The 26,577-nt window shown below is 39.5% G+C and overlaps 1 protein-coding gene across 4 annotated transcripts in view; it reads left to right on the plus strand.

Moving 5' to 3' along the window:
* Window positions 1-26,577, plus strand: part of LOC131692366 (zwei Ig domain protein zig-8-like) — a 428,468-nt gene that overhangs the window by 119,541 nt on the left and 282,350 nt on the right. For 2 of the 4 annotated variants that reach the window (XM_058979370.1, XM_058979371.1), the window contains exon 1: window positions 16,295-17,553. The exons of 1 other annotated variant lie outside the window; for it this stretch is intronic. The gene's annotated coding sequence lies outside the window, so the exon portion shown is untranslated. Of the gene's footprint in view, window positions 1-16,294; window positions 17,554-26,577 lie in introns of those variants that run through there. One more of the 4 variants, XM_058979373.1, reaches the window with a different exon arrangement.

Raw genomic sequence — 26,577 nt, forward strand, 5'->3', positions numbered from 1 at the left:
TGACAGCGACCTCAAAGTCATCGAAATTTGGTATACATTTTGGTCTTCATAGAAAATTAATCGATTTTGTTTTAGGAATTTCCAAAAATTGTGTGCAACAATCTCTATAATTTAAATCTCTGGTAGAATGAGAGGTTTATCTTTTTGCTAGAAGCCTAAAAAAACTCTAGCTATGCTAGATAAATCTGGCATAATGGCATTCCCTCTGGGGTGTAACGTAGAATTCAGAATATCTGGAAAAATCTGGCAAAATTTAAAAAATCGGGCGGAATGTCTGGCTTGAACAAATGTCTGTTCATTTAGGAAAAATCCCTCAACTACTTACAACGCTACAAAGTTTATGCCTGAATTTACGCCCGTGCCGAGCTCCTTCTAGTGGAATTAATTGTTTTCAATACACCAAGTGAATGTGAAATTAGACCGTCACACTTTGAACAAATCGTTGATATCGCAGTCAATAAGCAGATTTCTTATCCAATTCGAGTCGGCAGATAATCTCTTAACGATTTCGAAGAAAAAATAACATACGCAATCGATACCCTAACGGGAGTCACTTCAGTTCCTGTTCCAGCGTTTGGTATCATTCTTGGAATCAATCGCAGGTATAAAAAACAACTCCCACAGAACGTCTGCTTCCATTTTTTCCTGCGGAATGCCCTCCGTCAACCTGAGCTGCGGTGCCGTTTTTTCTTCGACTTAATATCCGATTTCGGGATGATAAATATTTCATCTGACCCGACCTCATAATAATCTTTGGAAAACAGGATTTTCATTTCCTTCACTTCCCGTGCCGCATCGGGCGGCGGTTCCGGTCCCGTGCGGTCCGTGGCGGCAACGAACGGTGGTTGGGGTTGGGGAGGAAATGTTTTACACATGTTTCTACAATCGCGAACTTTTGGGGTGCTACTTCTGAGCTGCGACCGGTAGACCGACTGCTTGAGTGGAAAATGCCCGAAGGATTTCGCCAATCCATTTACCTTTCGAAGGGAGAATTTTATTATTTTGCTGTGAGGCAGGAGGTGTGTACGGTACGGTAAGGTGGGAAAAAATGGTCCGAAACTTTTCCTGTGTACGAAATTGGTTCTGATTTTGGCTCGGTTATTCAAGGTTGGCACTGTTGGCATTGAAGATAGAAAGAGAACCGGAATAGATAGAAGCGAAGCGGATGGTCACAAAGACCGAACTAGCAAATAGAACAGTTTCATACCACTTTGACGTATTCGACTGAACAAGGGTTCTTGGGGGAAACGAATAAATCTCTAGCGATGAAAACGCTTTCTTTCCCTGGCTGACATGGCAGCGTTTCATTGGAACATTTATTTTTAAATTGAAATGTAGATATTGATTAGGATGGGTTAGGATCCGGCCCGGAGCCGGAACAGCGGAAGTGCGGGCTGACAGAAATTAGGATGATGACAAGGGATAACTGAGGATTCGAATGGCTGTTTCGTTCCGAAAGCGCTTTTGCCTTCGCTTACGTAGTATCGTTATGCCTAATGGATTTCCAAATATGTCTGGTGTCGTGGTTCTGTGGGATTCCACATTTGCTTCAATGTATGTAGTGGATCCGATCAAGCAGAGAAAATAATTGCCCTAAGGGTAGAGACGTAAAGCAGAATTTGATTAACCTTTTCGTTCGTCCTGGAGGGAAGCTTTAGCATCTGCAGAGCTTCAAACGTCCGGAGAAAGTTTTCAATTGAACGTAAATAATAGTGAGACCCTGTCTTTATACACTTTAACTCTGTATTATAACGGCGTCACAATAATTCTTTTCGCTAATTTCCTAGTATAGTCCGAAAGACGACGATTTTAGCGCGCGTACAATGCAATGTGATTGTGGTGCAAATTTATGGGAACATGGGGAGACTTGACCAGGTTTTCAGTTAAACCTACGTAAATGTCTAAAAAGGTTTTCAATCCACCATAACTTATTTAAACATAATGCGCAGCTGTGCGTATTCATGACTTTTTGCAGAATTTTTGGTTTACGTTTTCCAAAGTTATAAAAGTTTTTCAGAGATGAGTTTTTTTGTCAAGTCTCCCCACCGCGGGAAGACTTGACCAAGGCCTGGGAATGCTTGACCATGAGAATTTTGTAAAATCGAAACAAAAAATTATGACATAAAACATGCTGTCTATATATTTACATATTGTCGAGATACTTAATTACCAGTAAAAAATATAAAAGGATTGCATTTTATAAATTTCGATTTTTTTATGCATTTCCTTTTAAAGATTAACTGAACTGCTTACATTGCATGTTCAGACGTCACGAAAACAGCCATATTACTGCTAACTTTATTTACTAGTACTAAAAGATATAGACAAATGTTTCAGGTGGAATTTTTGTGACGTGTTTAACATTAACAGTAGGTACCACAGCATAGTAAATATTAGAAATTTTGAATCTTCCTTCAGTTTATTTCCACGTGGTCAAGTCTCCCCATAAAATCTTGGTCAAGTACCCCCAACATTAGTTATTGTGTAGAATATCCTGCAAATGTAAGTAAAAACTATTCCAATGTTCCGATTTATGTAAAACCATTTCAACACTTCATAAGGAATAAGATGATATATGAGTAATTAAAAATAATTATTATTCGAGTAGATATGTTCGTACAAAGTTTGATAAAAAAAATTGCATTATTTAACATAAATTTATTAATTACGGAATATTTTCAATAAGGAAAGTATTTTTCAACCAAAGCTTTTAAAATTACCTTAAGGGGCCGAAACAAGTATAATTTTTTTTTGAAAAAAATGAGAACCTAATAGAACACGTCATAGCTAATAACAGAATTTTGCGCTTGGTCAAGTCTCCCCATGTTCCCCTACACAGAAAGAAAGCGTAACCGTTTACAGAAAGAAATCGCGCACACGGTTCGGAAAGTGTGCGATTTTGTTCGTCAGATTTGGCCAGCTTAGACGAATGTAGTAAAGACTGCGTTTTAGAATAGAACGTTAAGAAAGAGAAATAATATTCCTGATACATACACAAAATGACAGTATGGAGGCCCGATAATTTCATTTTTTGAATTAAATGTTGCCCTTTTATCTAGTTTATAGATCCATTCGCATCATTCCTATAATTCTACAGTGCGTTTGTGGAAATAAGAAATATTACATATGGACTACAATTATTTATTTATTTATTTATTTATTTATTTATTTATTTATTTATTTATTTATTTATTTATTTATTCCCATTTTTCATCTGACCCATGTTGGTCTACATGAAATTTAATGTTATTGTATGGGAAACGCCCATTTCAAGGTTCACTTCAGAAGCAGACCTCGAATGCGCGTAAAAACCCATAATCTTTTCGCAAGTTTTTTCTACAATTACAATGAACTGACATTACGAATTAACAAAATTACATACAAGGTATACAGCATTTCAATAACATTATAGAAATATTTTCACATAATCTTATAAGCTAAGTCAATCTCCTAAGTCTATTCTTGAAAACATCACTAGAAACATAAAAATCGAAATGGTCATACACACTATTGAAAACATTACACATCGCCCTTATGGGTTCGTTCTGACCGTACTCGGTGCGCTGAAAGTCTAGTCTTAAAAAGTTACGTTATCTAAGGTTTCTGGGGGGTACGTTAATGTTGATTTGTGAGAGAATATCTGGGGCATCCATTTGGCCAGTCAATATTTTCCCAACAAATAGCGCTCTGGATGTATTTCGCCTTTTTGCCAGAGTTTCCATATCGAGCAGACGACAGCGATCAATGTATGGTGGTAGCTCTGTTGGGTTACGCCACGGCAAAGTTCTAAGAGCAAAGCGGAGGAATCTTGCTTGTACTGCTTCAATTCTGTTGGTCCAAATGCTCGTATAAGGACACCAAATGGCTGCGGAAGCTTCCAGGACAGACCGAATAAGTGAAAAATACAATGCCCGCAGACAATATGGATCAGTAAACTCGTTGGCGATTCTTATTATGAAGCCAAGGTTTCTATTTCTCTGTGCTATAACGTGAGAGAAATGGTTTCTGAATGTCAGTTGCGAGTCCAGGAGTACACCAAGCTCTCTGACAACTGACACTCTCTCTAGCAATTGGCCGGCGATGTTGTAGCTCCAGAGAATTGGATTTTTTCTGCGCGTGAAAGATATTATAGAGCATTTGGACACACTGAGAGCCAACAAGTTGCGATTACACCAGTTACAGAAAGCATCTAGATGTCGCTGAAGTTCGATGCAATCCTCTATTGACCGCACAATGAGAAAGAGTTTGAGATCATCAGCATATATGAGTTTGCACCCTGGGGCTATAACAGAGCAAACGTCGTTGAAGAATAAAGAAAAAAGCAACGGTCCGAGATTGCTCCCTTGAGGTACACCCGACAAGTTGATGAAGCTATATGACACGTTACTTCCAAATTTCAAAGACAGAGAACGATCTACGAGATATGATTTAAGCCATCCTGTAAAATTTGATGGAGCACCCAGTCGCTCGATCTTTGCCAGAAGAAGAGAGTGGTCTACACGATCGAAGGCAGCTTTAAGATCAGTGTCTACTTGTGATCCATCTTCGATGTTTTTAATACAGTATGATGTAAATTGGGCTAGATTGGTGGTTGTTGACCTGCCTGCAAAAAAACCATGTTGGTCCTTCGATATGTATGCTTTGGTCTCACGAAAGAGCGTATTTCCTACTAGGATCTCAAACAACTTTGATCCAGCGCAGAGCGAGGTTATACCACGATAGTTCGCAACAATTTGCTTATCACCTTTTTTAAAAACGGGAAACATTGCTGATTTTCTCGAACACACGGGAAACACTAATTGCGACAGTGATTGGTTGAAGATTAGTCGTAAAGGTGTACACAATGCGCTTGCGCATTTTTTCAGTATAATGGAAGGAATCACATCTGGCCCCACCGATGTAGAGTACTTTAACTTGCTTATGGCAGCCATAATGTCTTCGTCAGTAAATTGAATGTTTCCAAAATTGATTACATCGCGAGGGACATCTTGAAGGCCACAGTCCACCTGAGTTGAGCTAGCCGATTCATTTTTAAACACACTCGAGAAATGTTTTGCGAACAAATTACAGATACCGCTGGGAGTATTGGACGTTTCACCTGCGAGGAACATACTGGAAGGAAGCCCATTTTCTTTACGTTTCCCATTTACAAAGGACCAAAACTGTTTTGGGTTTCGTTTTAGGTTAGATTAGGTTTGTGCTACGTGTCTTGAGTAGAGAAAGCGGTTATATGTTTTGTAGCTGTTACTGGCTATAGTGAACTCCCTTTTTGTGATTGGGTTTCTTCGAATAGCGTAATGTCGAAGCGCAGCAGCTCGCAATCTTTTCAGTTTACGTAGCCGGTTGTTGGACCATGGTGGTTTTGTTCGGGGGCGAGGTGCAGGCACATGTATACTGAAAAGCTGTTTTAACACCGGTGAGAGTTTTTCTACGGCAGCATCTACATCGATCGCGAAATTCAAGAAAGTCTCCCAGTCGATTGTTTGTAGTGAGTTATGAAGCCTAGAGAAGTCAGTCCTCGAAAAGTTGAACTCCCTGACATCCTCCATCTCGTCATAGAGAACCAGCTGCGGACAAATTTGCGTTACCAGAAGTGGAGCAACTAAAGGCTCAAGTGCCTCTGATACGGTACAGTTCATTGAAGCTTCTTCATTTATAAACACGAGGTCCATGATTCGATTTCGCCTATTATTCACTGTAGACATTTGTCGCATGTTCAGTACAGACATTCCGTCCAGTAAGATAGTACTCGCCCTCGAAAAGGTTGATTCAGAAGGGTCTGGGAAAGCATACCCGGAGGGAGTGCTCTTCCAAAGAAGTCCAGGCTGGTTGTAATCACCAAATAGTAGATGTGCCGTGTTGGGTTCAATGGAAGTTGCAATGTCAAGTGCAGAGTCTATGTGCTTCTGAATAATTTCTACATCACTTGCGGAATCGGGGGGAATATATACAACTCCTACACAGAGATTAGTATAGGGGCCACGGATATTTACCCAGAGTTGTTCGAGATTGTGAGTGTCATTTTTGTGTTTGGATGAGAGTCGGTTGGAAACTGCAATGAGCACACCACGTTTCTTCCCTGCACTATTAGGATTGCGATCGTTACGATATACAGAGTACCTTGAGCCAAATAATTGGAGGGAGTTGATTTGATCATTCAGCCACGTTTCGGTCAGAACAATAACATCATGATCAACATCCGAAGCAGCGACGAACAGCTCATCAATTTTTGTGCGTAGCCCTCTCACGTTCTGATAGTAGATTTTAAGATGTCCCTGCAAGTTTTCTCCTGACGGTTCAACGGTGGTAGATCGAGTGATTGTGGAAGCAAATGCCTGTAAATGGGGTGGGCTTTCAGCGGGGGCAGCATCTGTATGTCCTACTTCGGAAGGACATATACATTCATTGTATTTACCTGAGGAAACGGATACAGGAATTCCATGTCCTTCGAGTTGGTCTGATTTGTTTAGAGCGTTGTTATCTGACCGGAAAAGGTCGATGTCGTGTTCTTCAAGTTCTGTGGTAGACGGGTGGGTGTTGGTGACGGAGTTGACCTGATTACGTATGTTGGCAGGCTGCAATGGTGGATCAAACTCAGGGTGCGCAGTATCTCTAGTAGCTTCGGGAGGACATATACCCTCTTTAGTTTTACCTGACCGGGAAAGGTCTCCGCCATAACATCCACGTTCCATGGCAAACAGATGGGAGTCGGTGATGGAGGCAAACTGCAATTGTAGACCAAATTCAGGGCGCGCAGTATCTCGAATAGCTTCGGAAGGACATATACCCTCCTTAGCTTTATCTGACCGGGAAAGGTCGCTGCTATAACATCTATGTTCCGTGCCAATCATATGGGCGTCGGTGGCAGATTCTTTCTGATTACATCGGTCGGAAAACTGGGCGGCTTCGCCGTGTTGCACTAGTTGCTATGTACTGTAGTCAATAATACGGCGTGACTTCCTAAGTCGAGTTTGATACAGGGGGCACTCAGAACTCCAGGAAGCATGATCAGTTGGCTTTTGATCTTCAGGATTTCTTGTCACATTTGCATTGTGACAATTAATGCATTTTTGGATGTCTGAGACACACTCTTTGTGCTCATGCCCTTCGGCGCAAATCGGACAGCATGGGGACTTCTTGCATGTGGCAGCTCTATGGCCGTACTCCGAGCAGCGATAACAGCGGAGCACGTTTACACATTCGCATCCAACCCAAGTTGACATGTTGTAGTTGTATCAGCTTTTCGAATGTTTTGGCATCAGTTTCAATAATGGCAGACATCGGATTATCTGTGTGTTTTTCGTTTCGCACAATTCTTATCACCGTCAGGTTGGCTGGCTGAGGAAAATTATTTTGCTGAATTAATTTTTCCACGAAGTTTTCCGCAGTGATGTCGTCAGTAAAACCAGCAACTTTTACTCTGGGTTTTAGAGCTTTCTGGACGTCGGCGTTATACTTCTCAGACAGATTCGCTTTCACTGTACTGAGCAATTTAAGCGCTGATTCACGGGAGTCACACCTAACAGTTGCTTCTCCATTGGGTCGGTAATATACCTCTTTGACACCCAATGAAACTGGGTCAAGCTCAGGGCAGGAAATATTCGAACCGAACCTATGTTCGAATACTTTCAAAGCGCGAAGCTTTGCGTTACTGGTTCGTATTCACAAGCTTCGCATCACAATCGCTTACCATCGTAATTGCGAACATTTGGGCGATACTTTTGCATGCTCTTCGGCGAGGACAAATGAAGCTTCTTGTTCATTTCATTGATGTTCGGAAAGATATGTAAAAGCTTTCGCGTAGTTTTCGACGAACACGAGCTAAGCTCTTGGTTCGTGTGATCGATATTTTTGAAACAGTTACACGGAGCTTCGAAGCGATGTTCGCGAACACAGAAAAAAGATTACCTCGAAGTATTTCATAATCGCGAACATCGAAGGATTATATCAATTTAGCATCGCGAGGGCCATCGCTAACATGTTCGCCGGACGATATTAGTTTTCTTTATTCAAATACCTACCTACTAGTTATGCAATAAAAAGTATATTCTAGACAGAGGCCTTGTATTAATGGTGGAATAGGTGAAAAATAATTGTGACAATGTGTAGCTTATGGATGCTGGGGTTAACTGAAAAGTGACGTAACAAGTTTATTTAAAATACCCTACTGATATATTACCAGTAGGGATAAAATCAAGATTTCGTGACAGGGCGGGGATAAATTTTCAAATGAAATAAATTAGGGCTAGAAAATGAAGTAAAACACAATGTACACAACGTATTGAGTGGCTCGCTTATCTTAGTCATGTTCCTATGTCAGTTTCTTGAGGATCCAGTTAGGGGAACTGGGGGGAAGCCCGACACCCTGGGTAAGCCCGACACCCCACGACTTTTCCCTGATATCAAATTTTAAATCATACAATAATGACAGGATATTATTAGTACGATTATTTTTGGCATTTCGATACTTATCGATGCCATATGGGTTCATAAACGTCAACAAAATAAACAAAACAAACGAAAGCAAAGTTGGTGCGCTTTTGGATGTTATTTTTAGTTGATACATTTTAAGGTTTTAATAATACAAAAGCTTTGAAAATGACCACACATTTTTTTTGTCACACATTCTATTCTACTCTCCATATCGTTATTTGTATGTATTGAAGATAAGTTTAAGTATTTCAATACTGTTAATTGAGCATTTAACAAAAATGGGCGCTGTTGGGGTAAGACCGACAGTTTTTGGGTGGGGTAAGACCGACACGGTGTTTAGATAATTGGGTTCATTTTTGATTCGATACAAACGACTGGGTATATTTGTTGTGTTCAATTATACTATAATTACGTCATGTTAATAATTGAAATACACGGAAACTATGTTGTTTGCATTCATTTATCAGTATTGTCTCAAGCCGACCAAAACAATTAAAAATTAATTGAACGTGATTCATAATAATATTACAAAAAGATACGAAAAGTGTAATCTAATATGAGATTTTGAAATGATATTGATGAAAAAATTTCATTGACCGTCGGATTGTTGATCAACAGTGTTCCGAAAAATCACAACACGGATAGCTTACTACGAAGCGTGCGTCACTTCTAAGTGAATGAGTCCTAGTAACAGCGTATATAATCTGCTTGCAGAACAGCTCTTCCTCGTTAGAATGGCTATAGAAGTGGCAATAAAGCTCGAAAGAATTACTTGAGAAAACCCGTACCATAATATAAACCATGCGTTAAACATTATTTATTCATAACACCACGCATTCGAATGCTCTTCCTCTTGCTACGCGATGAAACTACAGAAAGTATGCGTTTGCATCACACATACTCATATACACATAATTGCACTTTATCACACATACACAATACATTTTTAATGGAAAAATTTGGACAAAAAGAAAGTTCAAAAGGGGGTCGCTCTTGCCCCTTTGGGGTGTCGGTCTTACCCGCAGCGTTTTTAAAATGACTTTTTTCTCCATTTTTTGGCAACCAATAATTTTTAATGAATTCAATTTTTTGAAATGCTGAAAAAATTATATTTTGTTAAGAATCACCTAAACAAGGATTATGCACAGAATATAAAATTTTAGGAACTTTGTGGAATTTTAGAAAAATTATTGCGCTTAAGGTGTCGGACTTGCCCCGCGTTCCCCTATGTCAGTTTCTTGAGGATAAAGATATCGATATCCATTCAAAGGAAAAAATCGATTATCAGTTAAATAAATAACGTCATGATGTGTATGATGAATCCTAGAAATAAATAGGGAATGTCAATAAACTCGACCATTCCCGATTCATATTTGGCAGTTCTGGTCGTTTTGTAAATCTTGTTTTCGACTAACAGTAAAACCATTTTGATTCAGAAGTATGTTTTAGAAGGGCGCATGTTTTTTCGTGCACTTATTTAAAAAAAACGCTTTGAATCCATCTACCAGTGTGATGAGACATTTTTATAACTGTTTTCGAATATTATATCGGTTGAGAACTTTTAGAACATGATATTTCGAGAAATTTTGAAAGTGAAATTAAATCAGTTGTAAAGTTATAGAAAATAGCCTTTTAAAATGAACGGACAATCGAATTATTACTAATATTTTATGAATACATTATCTAACTTCTTCATTCAATGCAATATGTATGCAAAAAGTTAAAAACTGGATTTCCCTTGAGAACTGGGCCAAAAAATCGAAAAAAATGTGTTGGCGATCCGAGAACTAGAACAGAAATTGTAACCCTTGGACCTCTGAAGTGCATGCGTACAAAATGCTATAGTCTAATGTTTGTTTTCCTTTATTTCAGTTAATAAATTTCAGTTGAGCAATTCTGTCGCAAACTGCATTGTGGAGCGAGGGTCATAACTTCCTAAATTTAAGTGTTCCTATTAATTTAGTACACTCTCTTTAACATAAGCTACTCTAACGAATGAACGAATGGGAGTAGGTTCGATAAATTTTGAAAGAAGCCGTTAAATCAACCACTTAAGGGATTACACCACCGCAAAATTAAAAAAAAATCGAAATTGATCTTGATTGATTTTATTATTCCATATCAACATTTGAATAGGGCTAATAAGATTTGTGAACAAACTTTTGTTTTGCTGATTTCTCTTAATTTGTTATCATTTCAACACAGAAAACATTTGAAATCGATTCTACCAAGGGCAAAGATGTTGATTCATGTGTATTTTTCATAAAATTCAACTCTGTAGCGGAAAAATGAGCGAAATAAGTTTGTTTACAAAAGTCTCATTAGCCCTTTTGAAGAATTACTATTGTATTGATCTTAAATATGGGAATGCGACAAAAAGCGAATAATAATGGAAAGACAGTATTCGAAAAAGTTCGAGTTTAGAACGACTTTCATTCTACTTGGAGTTATTTATTTCGCTTCTCATTTTCCGAGATTTCCCTTACATAAAGCATTTCGGCTATAACCGATTCAAAAAAAAATACAGGGGGCCCTAAAGATTTCTTTCTTTTATTTTTTATTAGTAAAAGTCAAATAAGGGAAGATTACATCATGGAGAAGATAAACCAAATTTTGTCCTTTTCAGAATTGTTTTTGGATTTCCAACAAAAAAAAATCACTAGAACATTGTTTGTAAGTTCTTTGCGTTTCTCCATCAGTAATTAGTTAACAAATACAATACAAACAAGTTGAAATATCCTTCTCATTATTTATCACAAAACACATGTACAGGAGTCAGGAAATAAATTTCATAAAAGTGGAACATGTAATAAGTTTGACACTTCATTTATTAAGTGAACAGATTCTGTCGAAAATGTTTGAAAATAAATATTTGGTCTCTTGTGATTAGGTAATCAACCAATAAACTTATAAAACAATATTATAAAAATCATTTGGAAGCTTTCCTCTTGGTTTGGTACAGATGCCAAGAAATTATAATTCAATTAATGACAATAATAATGGATTCAAGTATGTAGGTATTTGTTAATAAATTCATTTGGTAAAATTAAAAATAACGTTTAACACACAAATCATCGCATATTATTGAGTGAATATGACTAGCCGATTTAGGAATGTTGCGCAAGAACGTTAGAAACCGCAACAAGTGGAAAACAAAGGCCAACGGACTACGCCTAACTACCCCTCAGTGGATGCAAATAACTGAAGTTCGCCGTCTAACTGAACTCGGACGTCAGCAGTGAGATTCCATCCGAAAATTGTTCTTTTTAGGAAGAATTTGTTTTAGATAGGGAGATTATTAAGAGAGGGGTAATGGTTTTAGCGTTAAAAACACTATTTGCGATTTTTTTAGAAATTTGGGCGAAGCGAATTGATCAAAACTTTTGTACATTATAATGTATCATTTCATCCAAACGAGTCATTTCACCAAAAAACATTTTTTCACGCTGAAACCCTTACCCCCTTAAACATACTTTATACATCTTCACCTAAACTCCTTGGCAGGGGAAATATACTCCGATTGAAGAAGAAAAGACGAGTTTGCAATCAAAGTAGCTAGTAAACATAATTGTATTCCGAAAAAAAGAATTTGAATTTCACTACCACTACGCTCATTCAAACTCGTGGCTCATAAATTGGTAAGGTATGCGACGCACCTAATCCCTAAATCCTAAATTATAATCTTAAAATAATCCATTTTATTTATACTCAAAATAAGATTTAAAGTTTATGATTTTAAGACAGATAGTCACGTAGCGTACATGTTCGCGGTGGCCTCATGATGCTGATGCTTGAAGCGATATAAAACTTCGATGTTCGCGATTCTCAAATAAACGAGGCATTCGCTTTATATGTGTTCACCGAATATCGCTTCGAAACTCTGTGGAAATGTTCCAAAAACGCAAAAACCACGAGCCAAGAGCTTACCTCGTGTTCGACGATGTGTGCTTCTAAGGTTAATGTGAACTTTTTCGAACATTGTAAAGAGCGAACTAGATGTGAAGCTCGCTTCGTCCGAGCAGAGATAAGTTTTACCCCTAAATGTTCGCAGCGATTGTGTCAAACTCATCGATTGCATGTGGTATGCTTGAGAAGGTGCTTCGTGAAGCTTCGAACAGCAATCAATTCATTTTTCGAAATTTTCCTGCCCTGGTCAAGCTTGCCTTGAATTTCCTGCTTTGTAACAGTCGCAACTTGCTGCTCGATTGGTTTAATGATGACTGATCGCTCTCGCTTCACAATTGCATTGGACTTAGCTGGATGTGTTTCTGCAAAGTTACACAGGGGTGCGCTTTTAGGCGTATTCTCATTGCCAAGGTTATCACTGCTAGGTGGAACAGTCAAAAATCGACGTTTGCCCGACCGAAGTTGACCTACTTCCATGGAGTCGCAATTAGAGTTTGACTGTTTGTGCACCGGAAGATCACCTACAGTCATGACGGCAGCTTTCCTCTTTCCAATTGATGCGGGGTGGCTCACATTGGCTTGAACGACATCAGCATATGAACGAACATTTAAGTTTTCGCCTGAGTTAACATTCACGGACCCTTGTTTGCTAGACTGGAAAAGGTCCGCAAGTTGCTGCTTGATCCCGCTTTCGATTCTACTCACGCATTCATTCAACAACTTGTTGGTCAGCTCATGTTGTGCCTTCTGCAGTTCAGCAACCGCGCTCTGTAGTTCCCCGCATTTTTTGAGTACATCATTCAGGCAAGACTGTTTTTTACGACAGTCAAAACACACATATCGTAGCGCATTATTGCTTTTAAGGGCACTTGCACTAGCGGTATTGAGATCCGCACATTTCTCATGTAGGATGTGACCGCAGCCGCCGAAACAATACACACGATCACTTGCTGACGAAATTTTCAAGGCACACGCACTGCACAGCAGTAGTCATATCTGACTATCGGTGTTTCACGCTCTTCTTTGCTTCGCCCCGCGGCGGGCCAACGAAGCAATAATAAGCCCCTGATCACTGGTTGGCTTTTGTTGTGTCTGACCGGTGGCAATAGCAAAGTGTTTTATCGCTTTAGTTAAGTAGATTGCACTTTAAAGGTTAATCAAACCGTATCACCTTACAGAAAACTTTTCCGCGCACCCGCTGGTGTCAATTTTGCGGCGGTAATTGATCTTTTTCCCGATCGAAAATAGATTTAATTAGACCACAACAATTAACATCACCCGAACGAATTCAATCACGGACACAGTATGTTATCAAAGGAGATGAACCCATCGTGAAGCAAAAAAAATCAAGTTCATTTAACTTTTCCTTATGGACAATTTTACAATATGCTATATTTCACCCTAAGGAGGAAAATTTGGTAAAAACCAAAATTTCTCACTAGGGTGAAAATTTGTTGGTAAAAACCAGTCTTTGTACAGGAGGGCACAAATCCTTATTTCATACTATGTTGCGTTTCGGCTTCGCCTCATCAGAAACCGACACTAACGTATTGTCGGAATAGATTAGCGCCGGCTTGACGCAAATCCCTTAAAACTAAAACACACTATGTGTTTCAAACAAACGACTGATCAAACGTGATGTCCCGTTCGAGCAGAAGTTCTGTTTATGCCGATGAGACACAAGTGAAGCCGAAACTTGTCTTGGCTTAGCAGGCCTATGCGAAAGCACTATGCTATATTTCACCCTAAGGAGCATAGCATAGTGCTTTCGCATAGGCCTGCTAAGCCAAGACAAGTTTCGGCTTCACTTGTGTCTCATCGGCATAAACAGAACTTCTGCTCGAACGGGACATCACGTTTGATCAGTCGTTTGTTTGAAACACATAGTGTGTTTTAGTTTTAAGGGATTTGCGTCAAGCCGGCGCTAATCTATTCCGACAATACGTTAGTGTCGGTTTCTGATGAGGCGAAGCCGAAACGCAACATAGTATGAATTTTACAATACTTTAACACTGCACTGGTGGAATTATAATCTGGGTATAATAAGCAGAGCCGTAGCGTGCGGTTGGCCAGGTTGGCCCCCGCCAAACTTGACGGGGGGCGGGGTGCTAAAATCTTGATCTGCTTTTTAAAATAAGTGAGATTAAGTCATGACGAAGGATTTTGTAACATTGCGTTTTTTCAAACGGAACACTGTTGATTTAGTGGATTTCTGCGCGTTGAAATCTATATACTGCGCACTGATCTGGAGCATCTTGGAGTATGTGGTACAAGTATAGGTACCATACTACGCCGTTCAAAGCAACCGGTTGGAGCGCGTTCAAAGTAGCTTCGAAGAAGCTTTGTACGTCTCCCGCCGTATAATAATATACTCAGGTTTTTTCTACGCGGGTAATACAGGCCGCGTAAATGAAAACCGCGCAAATTTCAAAATCCGCGTAAATAAAAACCGCGTAAATTTCAAAATTCGCGTAAAAAAACCCGCGTAATAAATACCGCGCAAAAAAAACCGCCCAAAAAACCTGAATGTAAATGCATGTTGTTAGATTTGCCAACGCTGGAGTCTCGTCGCACTTTCCTACAAAGAATTATAATTTTCGATGTGTTGTCGAACGATGTTGACTGTCCCACCATTCTCTCAAGAATTAATTTGTTCGTTCCTCCTCGCGGTATAAGCAATCGTCCGCTTCTGTGGATTCCTGGGCACCGCACAGATTATTGTCAGAATAATCCAGTAGACTGATGTACCAAATTCAACGAAACATCTCTATTGTTAGCTCTCCATACTTCTAAATTTAGTTAAAGTTAGCAATTGAATTTTTTTAATACTTTAAAAATAGAATTAAGTGTTGTCTGTACCGTAATCTACCGAAGACAAATAAATAAATAAAATATTCAATTAATTCTTCAAAAGATAACGGTCACCCCGGTTTACGGTAGAGATGGTCGGGTTTCAATTTTTTCGAACACGAACCCGACCCGAACCCGAAAGCTTGAAAATTGAAAAACCCGAACCCGACCCCAGCCCGAAATATTAAAATTTTAAAAACCCGAACCCGACCCCAGCCCGAAATATTAAAATTTTAAAAACCCGAACCCGACCCGAACCCGAAAATAAAAATTTTGTAAAACCCGAGCCCGACCCGAACCCGATATTTTCAAAATTTAAATCTCCACGCGCACCCGAAGAATCTAATGAACCGACAATAGTTTTGTATCAAGTCACTGAAAATCCGACCGGCTAGGCTAAGCTTACGCATCGACCGGTTTCATATAAACGAACTCCAAGAAACCTAAAATTTCCCGATCGCCAACGTTTATTGTATACCTGACTAAGAAAGCCAAAGTAATTCAATTTTCACCCCTCAGTTTCTCCATTTACTTTGCATGTGCTATTGACCTAGTATTTGTGGCAGTGCTATTGAGCACCAGAAAGTGAATGGAATATCCGACTGTCTACTTACACAAACCTACACTCCCCCGCAGTGTTGATTGAAATCATCAGCTGTGACGGGATAGCGACCGTCACTTCGTGAGTGTTCTTGAGCGTTGTTGATATTATCCCATTTCCAGTGAGTTACCATGCATCAATTTTATTGGCACTCACCGTTAACCGTGGATAACAGCATCCAAAATGATGCTGCGAGGCTGTGAGAGACGGGACCATATTTTCTCATTTCCGCTTTTCCATCTCAGAGATGCGGAAAATAGCATCAAGAGCAGCGAGAGAACACAAGGACACGCGCCCCACAGCAGTGACAGCAGGATGGCTGACTTTCCCAACTGAATACCGAGTAACCGAGCCTCTCAACATAGTTGCATACCGGTGTGGCGGGTGGAAATTTTCGCCGACGCCATCGCCACCGGAGATGCTGTGCTGTGCTGTGGGATGCTGTGACTGGCTTCGACCGTGGGGAAGGTTCTGCACAGCCGTCAGTATTAAACATACAGCCGATCGTTTCGTACGTGAAGGATTCACGCTGAAGGCGGTGGCTTCGACTCTATAGGATTTACCCCGGTTTTCGTGTCGCTTATGGATCCTGTCTGTAAAACTGTGCTGTTTTGTGTACTGTGAGCCATTTGAACGCCCTCGAATTGGCAGGTCCAGCAGTCATTCTCCAAGCCGGGCGTGGGTGGGGTGGTTTTTGGCATTTACTGCGCGAAATATCGTTTGGCCCCAAGCTCCATTCCCCGTGGGGCATTGTTTGATTTTTTGTTGTTACTGAACCGTGATTTGGTGAAGTTGATTGCTTTGAGGACGGATAGCGAGCTGCACATGGATATAGTAAAACTCAGCGGGGGACTCTGCTACACTTTTAATGGCAGATGTTTCTACGCTCAGTGAGTGTTTGCGGCTGAGGGTGGTGTGAAGCACCTGTCGAGAATGCACTCCGAGTGGTGAGGACGAGGGAGATAAAGTCCATAGGTTTGTTACGTACCTTGGTGTGAATTGATTGAAGGGAATCGTACTGTTCTCCTTACTGCGCAGGGAAAAGGGAAGCGAAGGTGCGGTGTCTCTTTGATGGTGATTGATGGAATGAAGCGTCACTTTGTGGAACGGTGCTGAAGCGGATGTGAAAAATTGAACACCTATCGCTTTGAGCAGGGAGGAAGTGGAGCAGATGGAATTGCATTTTAAATAATGGAAAATGTGAGATGCTTGTTAATGATTTAAGTTTATTGGGTAAACAAGGTTTTTAAGTGGTACATCGCTTTCGTGTTCGAATGATTAGAATTGTTTGTGCCGGAAAACTTGCATCGTAAAAGGAAATAGATCGAAGGTCGTTATCTCTCGCTGGCGTTTGCTATTCGGTAGTGGCGGAAAACAGTGAAACCATAAAAGCTCATACACCATAACCGTAGGCGCCAACGTAAGACCAATTGGTGTCTGCTCATCTCTGAGAATACGTTCGTCCAAGAAAGATCGGTGTCAAAACGTGTCAGACTAGGATAAACCGGCAATGTGCCACGAACCTGCTGGCAGTACGCGTGTGCTAATGTGTAATTAAAATTCGCATCGGATAGTCGCTTCCTGACACACGTTCACATAAAGCGTGATTACAGAGCAGAGAAACTCATTTCCGCCTTTAACCACACTTGGATACGGAAGTGGGCCCAGCGGCGGAGGCTGGCTACGGGTTTATCGATAGCATCAGTAGGCAGTATTGTGCGTTAAAATGGTGCAATTTTCACCGGCGGTTGGCAGATAATTGGGTAAGTTTAATCAACCGGCCCGCACAACAGGCAGTTTAATGTTGGATCGGATCTGCGGGGGTAATTATTTAGACTGGACAAAGGGAGGGAAGGTTAAATTAATTAAAATTTCACATTTTCTGTGATGGGTTCGGTTCTTTGGTCTTTATCTTTGGGGCAGAGAAAGTTTTAATCACAGCCGGTCGAAAGAAAGTTGCTTCCTTTTGGGACACCCATTTGAATAATATTGTTATTGTTGTTATCTCACTGTTGGCATAATTGGGGTGGTTAGTGGAGGGAGAATTACTTTTTGGGTGATTTTTTCGCGAATATTGTTAAAAGGATCAGTAATATGACTTTATATATACTGATTATAGCATCTAATGCGAGGTTGAATTGCACGAATCAGTATCAAACCGTAATTGTATACTTTTTACCGGATACCGGGCATCTTAAGAGGTTATATACAAAGTTGAGGTTCAAAAAATCAAAATTGCTGCCTATTCTAAAACTACAGATCACTCACTCACTACAATTGCAAACGAGACGCGAAATATCACTCACTAAAACATTGCTTAAAGCCAATTGTAGCGGGACGTGTTTCTGATAGTGATAATGAGTGTACAGTTCAGATGTGCAGGCGTAGGGCCTTTATAATCGCGTGGGAATGAGCGTTTATTTGTGCGCGGTCTCAAGTTAATCAAATTATAAGTATTGTAGCGTTCGCATCGGGGCAATTTTTTGTGTTTTCGAAATATTGGGCGAAGCTGTGCGTGGATGATTTCGATTGCGTGTTTGTTTTTGTGTATCATCGCGAAGAGCTCGAGCGTTTGTAAGTTAACGTGTTCGATTGCATTGCCATGTTACGTGGACGATTTTATGTCGCGTGTGTTATCGTGTATGTAACTTCGCGTTTGTAAATTCGATTTCATAACTCTGTGTCCATTCGCATATTCGCGTGTGTTCTTGAATGATCGCGCGGACCGTGAATCTGATGCTTAATTTTCAGTGTGCGGTTCTGATGCTAGAAAAAAGTGAGTTCTCCCATATCACTAAAGTTACCGGCTATGTAGCAATGAACGTGTTGTGTAGTCGATATGAGCGTCATTTTTTTCTGATTGGTCCAACTGAAGGTATGGATATAGGCTGCTATTGCAGAGAGTAGGGACTTCTGGGCGTAACCGATTCATGATCGTGTGAACACGGACGTTTGTAGGTTCAATCTTGTGTCTGCGTCACGGCAGCACTGTTGTGGCGGTTGATACGCGTCGTTTTTTTGTTGCTTACAAAACTTAAATTTTTCTGGTGTTTCCAGTGAAATTCATTTGGTGAAATAGTATATTTGTGGCGTTAAGTGTACTTGCATTCCAAGTTCAATGGAGTGCATATTGTGTCTGTGCAATTTCGCCGTAAAAAAAGTTATTTTTGCAATATAAATTGCCAATCGAAGAACCTTTCTACTGGCTCAGGTTGTGGTGGTGCTATAAATTCTGCCTATTACTTAGTTGTCGTTGCTGCTGCTGTGCTGTGTTGCATGATTGTCTGTTGGATTCGTGTAGTGAAAAACTGGTAAGTGTGTTGATCGCACGTGCTTTAGTACAGCTGCCTCGCACACATAGGGACACAGTGGTCAACGTAAGCGCTGTGGTGTTTTGTTCAATAGGGCCGAATTGAGTTGCATGCAGCTACACATCAAATAGTTTGCATGTAATTTGATTAGTTCTGGTTGATAGATGAACTTTGGCTGGAATGGTGAGTAGTATCTAGCACACATGATATCGTGACCTGAGTGTTCATTTGTGGTGTTATTATCTAGGATAGGACATATCAGTTGTATGCGGCTATACATCCAATAGATTGCATGCAACCTGTGCTGTTCTGGTTGTGGATATAACTTTGGTTTGAGTGGTTGGAATGAGTGCCTGATTGCTCACTATTTGTTGTTATTGCACGGGTTCTCTACTTGATATGCTTTGATATCGCAGGAGCGTTAACGTTTCAGGTGAGAGGTACGTACTACTTCCCCTCAATGCTAGCTTCGATTGTTCTTTGGCCAAAACATATTGCAACAATAGCTCCTGAAAATCACTTTATTTTTTAAATTTGATAATATAGTTCTTTAATGTGAACACATATCCAAATGTTTTTCTCATCATCGTTACATTCATTTTTTTTTACAATATATATTAATAACTGTCCGTGCTTGTGGGTGTTTTAGCCAGACCAATGATGGCTGATGATGAGCTTATATGTGTCGAGTGTAAGAAGAGAGAGATTGATCCTAATAAATTAATAACATGTATGTACTGTTTCTGCAGCGCCCATTTTAAATGTCGTAATATTATTGGTAATGCAATCAGGTGCATTCGGGATACGTCATATTTCTGCTCATCCGATTGTTCTGCTACGTACCAGCGAATAATCGAAATGAGCAGCAATAATTCGACTATGATCACGGCTCTTGCGACAGAGCTGAAAAAAACTGTTTCGAATGCGGTAGCCATCGAAATGGAAAGCGTTAGAACGGAGGTGAAACATATAACGGCAGCGATAGAATCTTCTCAGGAATTCTTATCTTCAAAATTTGACGATATTGTCGCAGATTTTAAAGATTTGAAAGCCGAAAACGAAGAATTAAAACATGAAATTTTTACTCTGAAACAATCCAATGCCAATCTCGCAGGTGTTGTTCACAAGTTAGAACTGAATGTCGACAGGACTAATAAGCTGTCCACCTGTAACAACGCAATGTTATTTGGTATTCCTATGCTTTCTGATGAGGATGTGCCTGACCTTTTATTGAAGACAATTGCTTCGCTTGGTGTATCCTTAAATACTGACTCTATTGTGTCATCAGCTAGAATATTTACAGCTAGTAAATCTGGAAGCCCATTAATCCCCATAAGAATAATTTTAAAAAATGCAGATATCGTTGCGTTGCGTTGCGTTGCGTTGCGTTGTGACGATGATTTTGGCGGATTGCACACTGACTTCATCATGTTTGACTGCTGATTATCTAATAAGAGTTGCTTAGGAAGTGGTAAGTAGGAATTCATACCAATCCGACCCATATTAAAACCTCAACAGCATGATAGCCATCATTGCCGGCCGCCCCCATCTCCATCGTTCACGGGGAAGGATAAAGGATAAGGTAGACGGGAAGTGTTGATGCTCCACCTACTTAACGGAAGGACGACGATTCATCAGACTCTTCCATAGGTGTCGCGGAGTTGGTGGTTTGGAAGGGTATCAGGTCTAGGATTCGCTCCAAGCAAACGATGCGACCTGTAAAGCATATTTTATTAGGTAGTTGTTTAGTTAGTCTTCGAGTGCACGATCACTCGAAAAAGAGATGATCTTGTTTAGTTTTTGGTTATTTTTAAACTCTGGGCAGCCGGCTACCGAGAGTATACTATGTTCCCTAAACAAAAACAATTTGAACTCCACACAGCCGATCGTGGGAGTATTGCCTGGAAAAGCTAATCTTATCTGCGTAATGGGCCGGATCACTATTTATTGACACAGTATTTGGACAGAACTCGCTACTTCTTCTCTACGATATATTTATTGGCTTGAAAACTACCAAGTGACAGCATATTATTTAAAAAATGCAGATATCAAGGAAGAAGTGTTGAACAAAAAAAAACTTATTAAAAAGCAACTATCCACGTCCATCAGTCCATCATTACTGCTTAATGGAAAAGCCACAAACGTATCAATTCGCGACGAGTTAACCCCATTGTCTCTAGATATTTTAAAAGAGTTAAGAGAAGCGCAAGATATCCTCAACATAAAATATATCTGGTCAGGCCGAGGTGGCGATATCCTTGTGAAGAAGGATGATAATTCAAAACCGCAATCTATCAAAAATAGGGAAGACTTGAGTCAACTATTAACACGTTATAAGAACAATTCAATTTCTGTACCATCTCCTTCTCCGAAAAGGAAGAAAAATATATAAACAAGACCTGCTAAGTAAGGTCCTTCAATTGAATTACATAATTTAAAATGGAGGGTATAGTGAATACTTTTCACGGGCTACTAGCCGATTTTAATTTGAATTATACTGACAAAAATGTGAAATGTCTGCGAATATTACAATGGAACATACGAGGAATGAATGATTTGGAAAAATTTGACAATATGAAATACTTTTTGGAGCAATGTGATGTAACTATCGATGTGCTTGTCATAGGGGAAACATGGGTAAAACACGGTAATACTGGGATATACAATATTCCTGGATATTGTGCCACATTTTCGTGCAGAGATACCTCCCATGGAGGATTAGCTGTTTTCATTAGCAATAAATTAGGTCAAAATGTTATAATAAACGAGGTTATCGACGGCTTACACAGAATTCATGTTAAGCTCCATATTGAAACACATTATTTTGACTTAATATGTGTTTACAGACCACCTTCATTTGATTTTGCCAAATTTCATGATCTTCTAGAGTCTTGGCTATCAAACTGTAAAAATAACAAACACTGCTATGTGATAGGAGATATGAATGTACCCGTAAATCTCTCACATAATAACGTTGTTCTTCGATATCGCAATCTCCTTGAATCTTACGGTTTCGTCTGCACTAATACCTTTGCTACTCGACCATCCAGTAATAATATACTTGATCACTTTATATGTAAATCAAGTGATGCTTCCTGTTTACGGAATGACACCATTTTCACTGATATTAGCGATCACCTACAAATTGTCTCCACCATAAAATTACACGGAACAAGACGTAAACAATTGCTCACAAAGAAAATTATTGATCACAAGAAACTTTGTAGAATCTTTAACCAGTACATAGATAGCTTAACGCATGTGGATGATGTCGAAAAGTGTTTCTCGAACATACTTACCACATATAATGCAATGCTATTACAATGCACTAAGCCATACACAAAACTTATAAACACAAAAAATGAATATTGTCCTTGGATGTCTTACGACCTGTGGAAATTGATGCAAATTAAATCAAACTGTCTAAAAAAAGTACGGAAAAAGCCAGATGATATTCACTTACAAGAGCTATTAAAACACATAACAAAAAAGGTTGAAAAACTGAAAAGGTCGAGTAAAAAATCTTATTACGTCAATTTGCTTAATACCACCTGCCACTCCAAGCTATGGAAGAACATCAATTCAATTATGGGTCGTACGAAGGGAACAGAACAAATTAGCCTTATAGTTAACGGTATTAAAACATCTAATAATCAGGAGGTTTGCGAAAAATTTAACGATTATTTCTCGACCATTGGTAGCACATTGGCATACAGCATTCCACATTCCACTAATATCAATCCAATCAACAATAGGTCTGTTTCGAATTCAATTTTTCTGCGGCCAACAACTGCTAATGAGGTAGTCTTAGTAATAAATGAGTTAGATAGCAATAAAAGTAGTGGCCCAGATAATATACCTGTGAAAACCTTAAAAAGCAATCCTCGCTCCATCGCATCAATCCTATCTCAAGCATTTAATAGAATTTTAGCCACTGGAAGCTATCCCGATTGCTTAAAAATAGCCCGAGTTGTTCCTGTTTTTAAGTGTGGTAATCCTTATGATCCCTGTAATTACCGTCCAATTTCAACTTTGTCAGTTTTCAACAAAGTGCTAGAAAAGCTTCTAGTATCTAGGATGCTTGACTTTTTCAAACTTCATAATATTTTATACAATTTTCAATATGGTTTCCGACAAGGCTGTAATACTACAACAGCAGTTGTGGAGCTGGTGGACTGTCTTATTAATGAGATAGATTCTAAACAAATTGTTGGGTCACTGTTCTTAGATTTGAGTAAAGCTTTCGATACCTTGAACCATAGTATTCTTTTGCTTAAACTGGAACGATGTGGTATTAGAGGGGTTGCCAACGACATTTTACGTAGCTATTTATCCAATAGAAAGCAGTTTGTGTCAATCCGGGAGGCGAATAGTTCATGTTGTCCAATTAGCACAGGAGTTCCACAGGGCAGCATTATTGGGCCATTGTTGTTTCTAATCTCCGTTAACGATATTGGCAATTTAAAATTGAAAGGCGTACCTCGACTATTCGCCGACGATACAGCCCTTTTTTACCCTTGCAAAGATACACAAACTCTAGTAGCTTCCATTTAAAACGATTTAAGTATTTTAAGTAATTATTTCAATGCCAATTTATTATCATTAAATCTATCTAAAACTAAATACATGGTGTTCCATTCTCCTAGAAAGAAACTGCCAAATCACACCAATCCCCAGCTTGGCCAAATAACTATAGAAAAGGTGGAAAGCTTCAAATATTTGGGCATCGTTCTCGATTCAACGTTATCTTGGGATAGCCAAGTAAAGAGTATTGAAAAGAAGCTTTCATCTCTTTCCGGTGCTCTAAGAAAGGTCAGCTATTTTGTCCCACGGAACGTTTTACTGAAATTTTACTTCGCATGTGTTCATTCTCATATTCTTTACCTTTTAATTGTTTGGGGTCAAGCACCGAAGTCCAAGCTAAAGGGCATTCAGGTTCTACAAAATCGATGTTTAAAAACCATATACAAGCTTCCCCATCTACATCCCACATTACAGCTCTACTCTACAAATTCCCATTGCATTCTACCTCTCTTAGCTCTCCGTGATATGCAAACAATTATGTTTATCCATAAAATCCTTCATCAAGCAGGCATCCATCATAATCTCCCAATATCCGTCGGCATTCGATACCAGAATACTAGGCAAGCCAATTCATTGCTTCGAGTAAGGGCTCATTCTAATTTATGTCAAAGCCGTATAATGTTTCATGGTCCGTCAATTTACAATGCAATACCCAACGAACTGAAGCTCATTACCAACTTAAACACTTTCAAAACCAAGTTAAAGCAATACCTTAAAGCAAGGATAGTTAATTATATATTGTAAGCGTATCAACCGTATCTAGTTTTAATGTCCATAGTTTCAATGGTTTCATCCTCTTTTTTTAAATTAGTTTCTATGTTGTTCTAATCCAACCATAAGTTTATCAAACTATAAATTATTATCGATTCAGTTTTTAATGTTTTAAATGGTCATGAGCCCCTTAATAGGAATCCTAAATTCCACTGGGTGCTCATGCATATCAATTACTTCAATTAATTATTTCCTTCCATACAATATTGCTCCCTCAGCTTGTTAAATTTGTTTTTTTTCTTGCTCGACTGTGCTGTCAATTCACCAAGCTGAGGTCTGTATGTGTCCGTGACCAGGGGGCTCTCAGTGCGAGCTTTTTGGTACGGGGGTGTGTGGTGGGAAACATACAAAAAAAAGTGCTAAACATTCACTTAATCAGCGAGGTGTTTTATTTGCGATATCGCGGGTTTTGGGGTACGTGGATAATTGTGACAGGCTCGAGCGTTTGTATGTTAACGTGTTTGTCAGGTGAGCTAGCGTGTATGTAGCTTCGTGTACATAAATTAGATTCGTTAACAGTGTGGCCATTCGCATATTCGTGTGCGTTCGGATGATCGGACGCGGAGTTTCCCCATACCACTAGAGTTCTCGGTGATGTCGCCATGTAATGTACCGGCTAGTGGAAATGAGCGTCATTTTTTCGATTGGTCCAACTGAAGGCATGGATCTAGGGTGCTAGGAAAATATAGATTTCTGGACGTGGCCGATTCTTTATCGCGCGAACTTGGGTGTTTGAAGGTTCCCATTTGAGACCTTGTTTATAGGTTTATTAGTTATCTTGCTTGTGAGACCGCGGGCTTTGGTCTGCGTGGATGATCGCAAATGTCTTGAGCTTATATGTTAACGTGCTGAATACTAAAAGAAAGTATGAATCCCCATTTCACTAGGGTTGCCGATTATGTCGCCATGGAACGTTGTGTTTAGTGGATAGTGGAGTGTCTTTTTTTCTGATTGGTCCAACTAAAGGTATGGACCAATGCTACTAGGGAGGAAAGTATGGACTTTCCGACATGACCGATTCATGAACGCGTAAAAACGTGTACTTAATCACCGGGGGGGTTATCCTGTTTGTGAGATCGCGGACGGTAAATATGCATGGGTGATCGCGAAGAGCTCGAGAGTTTATATGTTAACGTTTTTGTTGCATTTGCTATCGTATATGTAACTTCGCGAAGATAATTTCGATTTGTGACCGTGTGACCATTCATCTATTCGAGTTTGTTTTTAATTGATCGCGTGGATCGTGAATCTGATGCTTAATTTTCAGTGTACAGTTCAGATACTAGAAGAGTGTTCCCCCATATCACTAACTCATGGTGTGGTCTAGTGGATATGAGCGACACGTGCCCGATTCCTGATCCTGACCGCGTTTGCAAAATTTATAAGTACTAAACCGTTCAATTAATTGCTGGGGTGTTTTAATGTTCGTGAGATCGCGTGCGTAAGTATGCGTAAATAATTGCAACTGCATTGTTCGCGTTTGTGGCCAGGTTTGTGTTACTGCGAAGGCCACGAGCCTGTGTACGTTTGGAATGTGAGAAATCGTGAGTGTATATGAGAGAATATTGATTGTATTGGTCAGTATTCAATGTAAGTCTAATCTAACCCTTTATGACCATGTTGTTCATATACAACAATTTTTTCAAAAAGACACTTTTGGTTTACAAAAATAAGTAAGGTTTAAAACTAGGCCTATTACCTTTCATTTGAGAACTCACAGTTATTAAAAGTATCAATGGAGATCTTTAATGGTTGACCGTTAGTTTGAACTGGTGCAAAGTATGAAAAAAAAAACAAAACATAAAAAGGCCCATAAGCCCTCTCGGTCTCCTCAGTGAACCACTATCGAGGCGTAATGAAATAATCACCAATTGATTTATTGTCTGTCAAAAGGTTTTTTAAAGCCGATGCGCAAAATATGCTTGATGTTTGCAATACCGTCAAACCCGTCAACCTAGGAGAGGGGATTTCATTCACGAATGAAGTTAACACAAAACTTTGATCACAATTATCTCGGAACAGAGTTTTTGTTAAAAAAAGGTCAGTAATATTTCAAAAACCCTTCCGCTGATATTCATATTTTTTCAATTCTGGTGTACTTAATGGTTTATTTTCCATCCA

The sequence above is a fragment of the Topomyia yanbarensis genome, chromosome 3 (assembly GCF_030247195.1).
Source record: "Topomyia yanbarensis strain Yona2022 chromosome 3, ASM3024719v1, whole genome shotgun sequence".
Classification (NCBI taxonomy): Eukaryota; Metazoa; Arthropoda; class Insecta; order Diptera; family Culicidae; genus Topomyia; species Topomyia yanbarensis.